Raw genomic sequence first — 13,693 nt, 5'->3', positions numbered from 1 at the left:
TATATCACAGCCACACACACAAGCACACCCAGAGATCATCTATGCATATATATCCTGCCACTAGCCAGTCACTCCCTCAGTGGAACAGAACAGGTGCCTTAGTGAGGGCCTTCAGCATACCTGACAGGGAGTACATGGGGATAGCTGTCACGAGACTGGTCCACTAGGCTCATATGTTTATGATTGATTAACGATCAGGTGTAAGCCCTACACTCTGAAACGCTCCAAGGCTGCAATGCTGGTGCTCATCTAGGGAAATGTTGTGTCTGGCTTGCTCCCTCGCACCCTCCCTCTCTCTGTGTTGATATGTTGTATATTTGGGTCTGCCCTCTGGAAAACCTCTCCCTATCCACTATAAGTGCTGCTCTGCAAGGTTTAATGAAGAATTAATGAACCGATAGGAAATAGACTGTATGTGAGGATGTGATAGGGGCTCATTCTCAGAGCTGTAAATTAACCACCCGCTAGCTGAGCACCGCTCTGGTTTAACACATTTAACAATGTTTTACTGTGTGGGAACATGTGGTCCTTCTGCCTCAAGACTGCACCACACACACACAACACACACCACACACACACACACACACACACACACCACACACACCACACACACACACACACAACACACCACACACACCACACACAGACACACACACACACACACACACACACACTACACCACACACACAACACAACACACACACAGACTTCCCCTGAAACCGCCGGCCAGGCAGTCTTACGACAACACACACAGACTGACAGGACTTAGCTAGGAAACAAGCGGCTGGAACAGACAGAGGCCTCAACACTTCACTATTTCACATGTTAACTCACTAATAGCCACACACACTTACCTGGTGCTGTAATAACACTGTTATTATGACACTTTACAATATTAACAGTGAAGTGATTAACAGGTAATTACAAGGTAATTAACACTTTAGACAGAAACCAACTATGTCTGTCCTGAGGTGTTTATTTCCCTATGCAGCCCCAGACCTAGCTTGTCAGAGTGTGTGTACACAGTTCCTCTCAGGCAAGTCAATGTGTGTGTCTGTGTGTCTGTGTGTGCGTGTCAAAGTGTGTGTCTAGTACTGTGTGTACACACTGCCTCTCAGGCGAGGAGGTGTTTATTCCTTTTCTCTGTTCCCTCTCTCCACCTTTTCGTCATGCGGCCTCGATACCTCCCTCCATCTCTCTCTCTGTCTTTCGATCTCTCTGTGTGTTCTGTCAATCTCCACGTCTGACACATATCCAGTAGTAAAGCCAAGGAGCAAACAGGTTCTTTACCATAACATATAATATTATTCATCTGGTTCCTAAACATATGAGCAGATGCTGCTGGTTTGGATCTGGTCTGGTAGCACATACAGAGTCCATGTATAAAATAGTCTAATATAACTAGTGTATATAACTAGGCTTCTCCAAGCTCTGATGCTGCTGATGGTCATTAGTAGCCTACCAAACTTGCAAACTGCCTGGTACTCAGCACTCTATAGTCCCTCTAATCACTCTGACATCAATGCAAATGTAATCGAAAATATAATCAAATACTTCATGAGAGCCCATGAGCTCATGTTGCACAACATTTCTATAGGCTATGATATTGTTTGAGAAAACAGAGTWATGGCCTCTATTAAAAAGAGGAGGTTCCCATCAGCTTTCTATAGGCTCGGCCTACTATATTTATTTCTCAACTTTCCTAATATTAAGCACATTGTTTCTCTTTACATCAGGAGTATAGTCTACCTGGCTGGCATGAAAATGAACGACGGGAAAAGCATCCTCCATTCGCTATTTAAGTGCATAGATTACATGTTCCCTGTTCCGAGACAGATGCATGATAATGGTCCATTCTAAATGAAAACTAATTTCACACATATATTATTTACTATATGTAAAGACAAGATTCAATTAAGAATAGTCTGATGGGTGACAGTATTAGCCTCTCACCTGTGAATGATACAGTATATTGACACTTGTAAATGATGCCCAGCTTGTTTGCAGTAAGGAAAGAAACAGCGCTTGCCTTTTTTGTGACTTTTTCAAATCATAGTCACACAACCCATATAGCCTAGCCCATAGGCCTATGTGTTTTGATAAGGTTTCTATCACAACTAAAGTGGCCAAATAACTTCTTAAAATGAAGCACATTAATCCACTTTACAACCGGAGTTTCAATTTTGGGGAAGATAATTTCCACCATAAAGATTCACTTTTATAATAAAGCATTACATGCATAATCACAATTGCAGTCATTTTTGATAATGGTGAAATGTATTTTGATGGTGTAGGCTTTATTAAATAGATTTATTAGACTAAAATGTAGATGTTCCAAAGGTCTGCGTCAGTGGCTTGTAGGCTATACATGGAAGCCAGGAGATGCTAAATGTGTTTATGTTAATGGTCAATTACTGTGAGACCGGCAGTTATTTGCTTGACAATCACCGGCTGACAAAATGTCATGACCGCCACAGCTTTACGCACGCGCAGCAGTAGTAGTATGAAATACCTGTGTATGTGTCCCAAATGGCACCCTATTCCCTAAATAGTGCACTTCTTTTGACCCAAGTCTTATGGGTTCAGTATAAAGGTAATAGGGTCCCCAATGGCACTCTATGCCCCATGTTCCCTATGGGCCATTGTCAAACGTAGTGCAAAGAGAATAGGGTGCCATTTGGGACATTGTCAGGTTTTGATGTATGAGCTGGGAGCTGTTCTCTACTACTCTACACTCACATACTCTACTGTACTCACTGTACTCTGTAGGAGTTACTGGACATATTGTTTGCACTGTATAGGAGCCATGTCTACTTATGTTTAGCTACCCAACACCAACCCTCTCTGAGGCAACGTAGAGAATGACATAACACAGAAGAGGGAGTGAAGAGAGGGGGAGCCAGAGAGAAGGGGTAAGAGAAAGGGTAGTAGAAAATCTGGAAACGGAGGGGAAAGGGTCAAGGGAAACCGAACAAGAGAGACCGGAAGCATTGTGGGGAATGAAAGGGGGAACCAGAGAGAAAGGGAGAGTCAAAGAGAGAGAAAGATAAAAAGGCAGGAGGTGAGAGAGAGAGAGACATATGGAGAGAGTGTGAGAAAGAAAGAGAAGAGAGAGAGTATGTGACCCTATGGACTGTCGGTAGCCAGGTCAGGAGGAGGGGAGGGCGAGTTCCTCTGGTTTAGACCAGGCTCTAGTTCAGTCAGCCCTGTTTGGCTCTGGCCAGTCATAAAGCATTAGCTATTTGAAAGATACCAAAGATACCTGCTGTTACAGAGGGAGATGTGTGTGCAGACATGCGTGCATGCATTTATGTGTGCACGTGAACGTGTGTGTACATACGTGTGTTTGTGCGTGCCAGGGGTCCGGGGATCTTAGTGTTTCCAGCCCAGGAGCAGGAGCTGTCTCCATCGGCTGGAACAATATTGATCTTGGACTGAAACGGCCTATCTAGCTTCACTTAACCGTGTCCATGTAGGCCTTATAAATAGTCTCATTCTCCTTCTAAGATGTACCCTATGCTGGAATAATGTAGATTTATGCCTTAAAARATTTGGTAATAAAAAGCTTTAGCCTTAGTTGCTAAACATAGTTTGGTTAAAGTATTTTTTCCTGAATTTCATGGTGGCTAGTCTAGGCTGGTTTTGATACCTCTCCCTCCCTCCCTTTGTCTCCCCTTCCTCCCTCACTCATCTTTCGTCCCTCCATCATTACCCAAACCTTGAATCATGTCCCTCTGACTTTCTTCCAGTCTGCTGTTCTTCTCTTTATCCTCTATCCATCTCATTCCCTATCCTATTTCTCCTCTACGCATCGTCTCCTCTACCCTCTCCTACTCTCCTCTACCCTCTCCTACTCTCCTCTACCCTCTCCTACTCTCTCTACCCTCTTCTGCTCTCTACCTCTACACTCTCCCTCTACTTCTCTAACCTCTTACCTCTCTCATAACTCTCCTACTCTCTTTCCTCTCTACTCTTCCTCATCCTCCTCTCTCCTTACCCTCTTATTCTATACCATCACTCCTCTACCTCATCTACTCTCTCCTACTCTAACTCTTACCTTCTCTAACCTTCTTAATCTCCTACTCTCCTCTACCCTCTCCTACTCTCCTCTACCCTCTCCTACTCTCCTCTACCCTCTCCTACTCTCCTCTACCCTCTCCTAATCTCCTATACCCATCCTCTCCTTTATCCATCATCTCATTCCCTCTTCTTTCTCCACTACCCAAACTCTCCTCCAGTCTGACAGAGGCTTGACAGAGGCTTGACAGAGGCTTAACAGAGGCTTGACAGAGGCTTGACAGAGACTTGACAGCCTGACAGCTTCCTGAGCGATTTTACTATAGCATGTCTCTCACATGCGAATCCCCTATAGCTCGTCTCGCCATACATTATTATAGCACGCCACGTCTCTCCATACTTTTGACATGTAATCACTCCCCTGTCTGACTGTATAGTAGTTAGGAGCGCTAGCCTAGCTGCCAAAAACGTGGGTGCACTTATAGCTCACCTTGAGGCCTTCTCTGTCTCTCTCCCTCCACAGGTTACTGTTGTCTCATCAGACACACGCTCACTTTCTCTTAACTGCTGAAAGATTTAACAATTTTTAAATGGAATACTACTAAGTGCCCATGAACCTGGCCTTCCCTCAATTTATAGAACTATTTCAAATCTCAATTCAAATGTGTATAACTATTTAAAGTCTCAACTGAAATGGTCACAGATAGAGGAGTTCAAGAACAGTTGAATCCCGTTGAAACTCAGTTTAATTTCAGCCATGAGGGTTGTCTCGATAATGTGTATTAGAGACAACACTTGACAGTGTTTTGAATGGCCTCACAACTAGCTGCTCCAAGTTTTAGTATTACACATAAATAATAAAATAATAAAACCGTCAACATCAGAACAACTCATAACACAGTGTGTTAGTTATTCGTCTCTGTGCGTATACATTTCTGGATAGACACTCATCATTAATGTTCATTCTGAAACGCAATCATAAACAGATTACAGGCAGAGGAGCTCAAAGGTTAAAATGCAAACCAGCTCCCCTCGTTACCGGCGGTTATGGCAAGACTGTACACAATCTATCTAACCGCCGTCGTTCCGATCTCTGTCGTCCCGACGTATGAAAACTATCTAATTTCATGTCATCTGGAAAATTCCGCCCGGTCTCATCCTGACCATAAAAAGGTTGAGTTTGTTCAAGGGAGGGAAGGAAGGAGGGAAGGCCATCTCCATCTGTGTGTTGGCCTCCAGGCAGAGTGACATCAGCCCATAACTCAGAGCCATTCAGAGCGTGTTGACTGGGGGTCATTCCACAGCCTCTTCACCGGTAAGGGGATAGCTGAGAGATGAGTCTCACTGCCAAGGAGGAGGAAGATGGAGAGAGGGAGGGGGACAGACAGAGAGAGAGAGGGACAGAGAGAGAGAGTGGTGGAGAGAGACAGGGAGCTGGAGAGAGGGACAGAGTGACGGCGTGAAGGAGTGAGGGAGAGACTGAATGAGTGGGTCAGTGGCCAGGTAAAGAGCGCACTGCGTGAGGAGAGAAGACATCTGCAGTATAGGACAGTGCTGAACTGATGCATGGCCTGTATTGGGAATCCCTGCCCTGTAGTAACCAAAYAAAGTGTCCAACAAATCWAAATATATTTGAGATTCTTCAAAGTAGCCACTCTTTGCCTTGATGACAACTTTTCACATTCTTGGCATTCTCTCAACCAGCTTCATGAGGTAGTCAACTGGAATTAATTTGAATTAACAGGTGGGCCTTGTTAAAAGTTAATTTGTGGAATTTCTTTCCTTCTTAATCCGTTTGAGCCAATCAGTTGTGTTGTGACAAGGTAGGGTTGGTACAGAAGATAGCCCTATTTGGTAAAAGACCAAGTCAATAGTATAGCAAGAACAGCTCCAATAAGCAAAGAGAAATGACAGTCCATCATTACTTTAAGACATGAAGGTCAGTCAATCCGGAAGATTTCAAGAACATTTAAAGTTTCTTCAAGTGCAGTCGCAACAACCATCAATCGCTATGAGGAAACTGGCTCTCATGAGGACCGCCACAGCAAAGCAAGACCCAGAGTTTCGTCTAATGAACTCATCCTCTGCAGCAGAGTTACCTGCCTCAGAAATTTCAGCCCAAATAAATGCTTCACAGTGTTCAAATAACAGACACATCTCAACATCAACTGTTCAGAGGAGACTGCGTGAATCAGGCTTTCATGGTCGAATTGCTGCAAAGAAACCACTACTAAAAGACACCAATAAGAAGAAGAGACTTGCTTGGGCCAAGAAACACGAGCAGACCTCCCGGGTGGCGCAGTGGTCTAGGGCACTGCATCGCAGTGCTAGCTGCGCCACCAGAGTCTCTGGGTTCGCGCCCAGGCTGGGCTGGGTTCGCGCCCAGGCTCTGTCGCAGCCGGCCGCAACTGGGAGATCCGTGGGGCGGCGCACAATTGGCATAGCGTCGTCCGGGTTAGGGAGGGTTTGGCCGGTAGGGAGGGTTTGGCCGGTAGGGATATCCTTGTCTCAGTATGTAAAAATGTATGCACTCTACTGTAAGTCGCTCTGGATAAGAGCGTCTGCTAAATGACTAAAATGTAAATGCAATGGACGTTATACCGGTGGGAATCTGTCCTTTTATCTGATGAGTACAAATTTGCGATTTTTGTTTCCAACCGCCTTGTCTTTGTGAGAGTAGGTGAATGGATGATCTTTACATGTGTGGTTCCCACCGTGAAGCATGGAGGAGGTGTGATGGTGTGGGGGTGCTTTGCTGGTGACACTGTCAGTGATTTATTTAGAATTCAAGGCACACTTAACCAGCATGGCTACCACAGCGTTCTGCAGCGATATGCCATCSCATCTGGTTTGCGCTTAGTGGGACTATCATTTTTTTTTCAACAGGACAATTACCCAACACACCTCCAGGCTGTGTAAGGGCTATTTGACCAAGAAGAAGAGTGATGGAGGGCTGCATCGGATGACCTGGCCTTCACAATCACCTGACCTCAACCCAATTGAGATGGTTTGGGATGAGTTGGACTGCAGAGTGAAGTAAAAGCAGCCAACAAGTGCTCAGCATATGTGGGAACTCCTTCATAACTGTGGGGAAAGCATTCCAGGTGAAGCTGGTTAAGAGAATGCGAGAGTGTGCAAAGCTGTCATCAAGGCAAAGGGTGGCTACTTTGAAGAATCTCAAATATAAAATATATATTTGTTTAACACTTTTTTGGTAACTACATGATTCCATGTGTTATTTATAGTTTTGATGTKTTGACTATTATTCTACAATGTAGAAAATAGTAAAAATAAATAAAAACCCTTGAATGAGTAGGTTTGTCCAAACTTTTGACTGGTACTCTGTCTCTGTTTCTTGGAGCACACAGCTCCTGCAGTAGCATAGCATCCACCAACCCAGGCCTTCCCCTGTCAGAGTTTTCTCCCCCCCAGCCACAGAATCCAACCACAGAGACACCATAGAGGCCAGATGTGAGGCAATGTCCCCCTCTCCCCTTTTATTTATCCCTCTTCCCCCCTCCATCTCACCCCTCTGTCACCCTTCTGGTGAGGTTTCATTGTGGAGCTCTGTGACATGTGATTCCAATCCTCTCTCTGTGTGTGTCCCTCTGGCTCCGTGGGGTGCCTTGGGGCGTCCAGTGACAGTCTGACTGCACTGCAAGCGCTATAACCTCATGCAGCGTGGGCGGCCATGATGGCTCGACTTCTCAGTAAATGATAGGCTGTACTGTCACAGCAGGCCCCGGCGTGTAACGACAATACCAGCACTACTTTCTTACTCTCTCGTCTCTAGAGTAGACAGACTACTGCTCACAAAATGTAGGTCTGGAGGACCAAAATATAAAAGTCCCTTGAAGATTTTTGCCGGCTACCGCTGTCTTGCTAGTAGCTACCATGCTCTTCGTTCTCTGATTTTCCCTGTCAATACTTCATCCTGCGTGACGTTATCACATGGTTTTCCATCGGTCGAAGAATGCAGAGGAATAAATAGTTGCTACTAAACTATTACTTCAACTTTCCTCGTTGTGTGCAGATAGCCAGGAGATGAAAGTAGGGGCACAGTGTAATGAGTTCAGTTAGCTTTGAAGGTCGATAGATATCACTGTCACGCACATTCTCTACTTCCCTCTCATATACTCTCATTCCTTTTTCCTCCCTCTTTCACCACACTCTCTTTCTCAGCCACTGTTCTCTGGTCTCTCTCTTTAGTCTCTTCAGAAGCTGGTTTTACTTAAGATGTCACATTACAATAGGAGGAGGCAMCATCGGAGAGAACATTGCTGTGAACACACACTAACATGTGAAACAAGATGTCAGATAAAGGCTTATCATTCACATTACCCTATCCCACTTAAAAACAACCCTTCACCACGAGAAGCTTTTAGCGTGTYTCCTAACCTCCTAACCGCCGGTTCGAGAAACAACTCCATTCTTTTCCGTGATCATTCCTGACTGTTGTTATGGCTAGCCATTACCTTGTAGCGTGATGCAACATCTGCCCGCTCTGCAGTGCGCTCTGGGAATAGCGGTCCGCTGTAAGGTGAGCTCGAGGCTCTCATAGATGCAGTCCTGTATGTTTTGATTTAACCCTGTTTGCTGGAATTGGGACCACATGAAGGGAAGGAAGCTTTTTAAGTGGCTCCAAATATTCCCCTCAGTGTGCAGAGGCTGGGGTCTGGATGTATGACCTTCCCTCTTCTCGGGTTTGTTCCCAAATCGTACCCTATTCCCTAGAAAGTGCACTACTTTTGAACAGAGCCCATATATATTAGGGTTCCATTTGGGACACAACCCTCTTCTCTTCCCAAGCCACCACGGAGCATCTCGTCACTGCTGTGCTGTGCCCTCACCAGACTGCTATGTGGTTGCATGGGCCTGCATCGGCTTGGGTTGTRGGGTTAAGTGATGCTGCCACACAGGACAGTGTCTGTATTAGGGTTCCATTTGGGACACAACCCTCTTCTCTTCCCGAGCCACCACGGAGCATCTCGTCACTGCTGTGCTGTGMCCTCACCAGACTGCTATGTGGTTGCATGGGCCTGCACTGGCTTGGGTTGTTGGGTTAAGTGATGCTGCCACACAGGACAGTGTCTGTATCACTAGAGATAAATACTCTGCGTGTCCCAAATGACTCCATATACTTTCTCTGGACCACAGCCCTAAGTGTGCTACTTTTGACTAAAGCCCCATGGTCAAAGGTAGTGCACTATATATGCAATAAGGTGCCATTTCGGGCACAGCTTCTGTTTATGTCTATGGTCTGTGTCACTAGAGACCAAAGCATGAGTCTCAATTGAAGAGTCATGAATGATGTTGAACATGTTTTCATGTGGAGTTTTCCTGAACGCTCCAGATACTGTGCCTCAATTTTTATCAAGTATAAATGTTTTTCCCAACTCATCAGAGGACAATGGATTTGTCCCAAATGATAACCRATTCACAAAGTGCAATACTTTTGAGCAGGGCCCATAGGGCTCTGGTCAAAAGTAGTGCACTGTATGGGATAGGGTGCCATTTGCAGACAATGTGTTCTTCCTGTGGTGTCCTCACAATTAACAACAGACAACATGTCTTTTATTTTATTAATTTAATATTTGAACCATATGTTGTTTCTTTGTTTCTATTGCTTCTTTGCTTTTCTAGACGATATAGCGATTGAGTTTGGTAGGTGTCTCTTTTCCATTCTACTCTTCCCTTTTGCTTATACCACTCCTATTTAATATCTCACTTTTATCTCTTGCTTTCGCAGCGCCTTTCGAAGCTGAGGAAATACAAGGTACTGCTTGTCAGACTAACTGCTGCTCACTTAGACTGACTCATAGATACATAGCAGCTCATTGGCTAGGGACCTAGCCAGCACCTCAACAATGAGACCTGACATTTTCTGATCAGCCTGTTGACATTACATTGCCATGTGTCTGTATCTGCATCCCAAATGGAAACCTATTCCCTTTGTAATTCCCTCAGCTYGTCAAAAGAAGTGCACTACTTAGGGAGTAGGGTGCCATTTGGGACGCATATTTATCGTAGCGTGTTAGGGATGGGGGGAGCTCGGCAAGCTCACCTCCTCTGCATTCCTCTCATCTCCCGATCCCCCCCATATCCCACTGTTTGTGTTCGCCTGTCTTCTCATGTTAACCGAAACGGTTGTAAAGAGGAACATCGGGTGTCTGTCAATTTCTCTGTTAAATACTCCTGCTCCGAGGAAACCAAGATGAGCTTAAGGTTATTGTCTTTGCTGTGCAGAGCAAATCTTACCGAATCTTCCTCTTTTACTTACTAACTTATCACTTTCATTAAAACAGACATAATTTAACCGAGCCAGAGATAGAGGCTTATCCCTTCACACGCATAGCTGACTGTAGCTGCTTGTAACCCCCCCTTTGGTTCAGCATAGCTTCATGCTATGTATGATGCCATAGCAGGGCCATGCCATAGCTAGCCGCAGAACCAGACTCTCTCTCTCATGTACATTGTTCTATATGGGCCATGAATATATGATATAAAATTATGTATTACTGAATATCTATCTTATTCAGTGGGAAAGGTGAAATGTAGTCTGATGATGTGTTTGACCTACCTGTATGTCTGTGTATTTGTCTCTCTTCCCTCTATGGTACTGGGCTGTGCTGTTAACCATGTTCAGTGAGTCTGTGTCGATGGGTAGGCCAGCTGGCTCGGTTTGTGATCTGTTATGCCTGTTGCTCTCWAACTCCTGTTCTTCTCTTCTGGCTACCATGCTCTTCACTCTCTCTCGTTCTGTCTCCTCTCCATCGCCAGAGGATGACGGTTGGTTCTGTGGCTCTGGCCTCTATTTAAACGGATACCACTTAGGTGAGACATCATCTGTCCCCCTCAGTCCTTWTCATAGATCTATCCCCCTGCGCAGCTTGTCCCTCGCCACCTGCCATGCAGTAGCTGTTCCAGACACTGTCCCTCCGCCCCAAGCTATACAGTAGCTAGCAGTTAAGACCCCATGTTTCAGACCCTAACAGTAGTGAGACAGACTGGAGTGTGTGGTCATGTCCCACAGACCCCGCCCTGTGCTTTGCTTGCCAATATGTCCTGTTCTCTCTCAATACAGTAGCCTACATCTCCCCTCTTTCCTCAGTCTGAGAGCTAGCATGTCATGGAGGTAATGTATAGATTGCAATACTTAAGAGTGCAATTGTTTAAAACCCTGTGGTCCCTATATGTTCCTGTTGTTGACATTGTCTTGTTTGTGGTGCTACAGTGCCCTGTAGCAGTGTATCATGGATTTATATAATTTTTTAGGCATCATGTCATAAATATTTTGGGTTGTACTGTAACTATACTCTCCTGTTTGGGTCTAGTGAAATATATCTCTGTACATGTTATATGATTCATTCGGGTTAAAGGGACAACTTCTTTTCCATTCTTTGTTCTGAAGGTCCAGACGATTCTCTTCCCGTCAGTTCTGTTGATGTGGTCCTGCTAGCCTGCTCTCTCTCTCTTTCTCTCTCACTCGCTTCCCTGTCGTTGATGTGGTCCTGCTAGCAATTACGGCTTGTTCTGTTCTGGAACCATCCTCTGGGTTCTGGTTCCAATTCTCTTTGCGTGCAGAAACTGTTCCTCATCGTGTTGTTATTACCACTGTCACTTTCCCGACAAATCATAAATTATAATCCTATCAGAGTACCATAGTGTCCTGGCTGCTTCTCCCAAACCTCCTCTTCTCTCCCCCCTGTCTCCCCGCTCTCTCTCCTTCCCTCCCTTCTTCTCTATCCCTACCGTATACACCAGGCTACGTGAGGCTCTGTTGAGGTGACGATGCGGTCTTGTCTCTGGACATTCCGAGGCACACTAACCCATTTAGACCAGTTGATTTCACAGGAGAGCCAGTGCACATTTAGTTTAGAAATAAAGACTTTGAGTTATGTCTGCCAAGCTCAATTGTCATTCTATAGGGATGACCTTTCAAACACCCGGCTGTTTTCTACTTCTCTGTGTCTGTGGGATATGGTCAAAAGTAGTGCACTTTATAGGGAATAGGATGCCATGTGGGTCACAGCCTCTGTGTTTGCCCATGTTGTCACAATGCCCATATTATGAGGTTGCTGACCTCAACTTCTCCTCTTCCTCCCTCTTCCTCCCTCAACCCCAAACAACCTCCACTGTTGGTCCCAGTTAGGGTTGAACATTTTGGGGWATATTCAGAGGTGGAAACTTTCCTTGGGGAATATATGGAAATTAACGGGAATTAACGGAAATATATGCAAATTAATATTAATACCATTTAAATGTAGATGTTTTTTGCATTGGATATTGTCAAGATGGTATAAATGATTCAGGAGACAAGCGCAGGAATGTGTAATAGTTTTTTTTATTGCACCCAAATTACGGCGTGCCGTGTAAAGGCACAGGGATGAAGACCAAACAAACACGTAACAAAACACAGGATTGAACCCCAAACAAAAAGTGAGGAATACTTTGAATAAATAACACACACGCACAATGATTAACACACGGGARGAAACCCGTAATCATCTGCGCAATCCACAATGGCACGAAAGCCAAAACACACAGCACAGGTACTCACACCCATCAACGGACATAGTAACAATAATCGACCACCCAATGGAAACCAATTTGCACATGTATACAAATACAATCAGTGGGAATAGGGGCCAGGTGTGCKTAATGAAAGTTCCGGAGGGATCCGTGACAGATATATTTACCATATCATATGGAGACAGAAACATAAACCTTTTACCTTATCATAAGTAGACATAGTTGCAAATGATGAAATCCTTCCAATAGAAATTTTTAAAACTATTTAGTTATGAATTGAACTTTAGTTAAATGAGTTGACTCTTCACATGGGATGATTTCACTGAACAACAAAAGAAAGGGAATATTGAATGATCCCCAAAATGATCCATCGCGTCTCCCAAAAACGTTTTCAACATACTGATAGTAAACTGATAGTCTAGAAACGAAAGCTTTGGTTGTCTTCCTCTCAGGCTTCCATGTCTTCTCTTTGGATCTCCTCAATGTCCACCTCTTGAACATCAGACTCTGAGGCCTCATCTTTACTGTCACTTTCCAACCTTGTTAAGGATGGCTCGTTGTCAGGCTCAAAAAGCCTCAAATTTGCCCGGGTGGCCACCAATTTTTCAACCCTTGTATTGATCAGCCTGTTGCGTGCTTTAGTGTGTGTGTTCCCAAACAAGGACCAGTTGCGCTCTGAGGCGGCTGATGTTGGTGGGATTTGGAGGATGATGGAGGCTGCTTACCACTCTCTCCCATGGGAGATGGGGCTGTCCATATCGGCAGACTGTGATATGGCCATTTCTTGGAGAGACTCCTTCCCCTCCAGGAGACTGTCAAACATGATGACAACACCACCCCTATGGGTGTTGCTGGGCAGCTTCAATGTGGTGCTCTTATTCTTCTCGCTTTGCTTGGTGAGGTAGATTGCTGCAATAACTTGATGACCCTTCACATACCTAACCATTTCCTTGCCTCTCTTGTAGAGTGTATCCATTGTTTTCAGTGCCATGATGTCCCTGAGGAGCAGATTCAATGCATGAGCAGCACAGCCAATGGGTGTGATGTGAAGGTAGAACTTCTCCGCTTAAGACCAAGCAACCTTCATGTTCGCAGCATTGTCTGTCACCAGTGAAAATACCTTCTGTGGTCTAAGGTCATTGAT

At 44.9% G+C, this 13,693-nt stretch overlaps 1 protein-coding gene across 1 annotated transcript in view; it reads left to right on the top strand.

Moving 5' to 3' along the window:
• Positions 1 to 13,693, top strand: part of LOC111953746 (MAGUK p55 subfamily member 7-like) — a 255,668-nt gene that overhangs the window by 173,763 nt on the left and 68,212 nt on the right.

This window comes from Salvelinus sp. IW2-2015, linkage group LG27 (genome assembly GCF_002910315.2).
Source record: "Salvelinus sp. IW2-2015 linkage group LG27, ASM291031v2, whole genome shotgun sequence".
Taxonomy (NCBI): Eukaryota; Metazoa; Chordata; class Actinopteri; order Salmoniformes; family Salmonidae; genus Salvelinus; species Salvelinus sp. IW2-2015.
Note: the sequence above shows the minus strand (reverse complement) of the source record. Positions and strands in the feature narration are given on the sequence as shown.